Below are 940 nucleotides of genomic sequence, written 5' to 3' on the forward strand. Positions count from 1 at the left end.
GATTCTTTTTTTGGTTTGATGTCAGTATCGAAGGGATTACCAGACACCGGACAATACAGTGAGAGCAGCTTTCACTAACATCGTGGTATTCGATGCTGTGTACGTGTCTGTCGTGGTAAAATATGCCACTCCTTAACTGTTGCTTTGCCTTCATCCGTAACACGAGGTAATTATAAATGTCATTATCTGTGAAATTCGGCAACTTACAAAGATCTTTAGTCCAATCTGCTGAAAGCAGATTGGGATCAGGCAATACTTCACCGAGAGGAGATATAAGCTTCTGCTTATTCCTGTCTGAAGTATCGTCCGATACTTCAGACTTAACGTCCGATCAATTTACTTTGTTGACATTCTTCTTCGACAGAATTTTTATACCTTTCAACCTTTCAATCAAGTCCGCCTTTCTTCCAGTAACATACTGTCCATATAATCTTAAATATTTCTTTAACTCGGGCACAGTAAGTACTTCGATAGCTGAATCATCTAGCTGCTTTATATCAATATCTATAAAACACAAGATGTTTGTGTGTGTGTGTGTACGTGATGTGGGTTATGCACGTCCACAAATTAGCACGCATGTCGCTCCAATTTTAGGAGGACATTGTTCATGACCCTATCTGTGTTTCTGTCAACTTTTTCTCTCAGAGGCATCCGCGTATAGCTGTAAAAATCGATAAACTTTTACCAATTTTGAAGTTTGACATGGCGAAGTCAAATCTGTGTGTACACGCGTGAAGGAGAGAGAGAGAGAAAGAAAGAAAGAAAGAGAGAGAGAAAGAAAGAAATAGTGTGTTTGTGACAAGGGGAGAAACAGTTTGCCAAGCGTCTAAAAAAAAAAAATGAAAAAGTGGAAGAGGGAGACAAAGCGGCTAAGGAAAAAAATTTCTCTCACCAAGACAGCGTCTAACAAAAAATAAAAAAAGGAACGAACAAGTGGAAG

The sequence above is a fragment of the Octopus bimaculoides genome, chromosome 11 (genome assembly GCF_001194135.2).
Source record: "Octopus bimaculoides isolate UCB-OBI-ISO-001 chromosome 11, ASM119413v2, whole genome shotgun sequence".
NCBI lineage: Eukaryota > Metazoa > Mollusca > Cephalopoda > Octopoda > Octopodidae > Octopus > Octopus bimaculoides.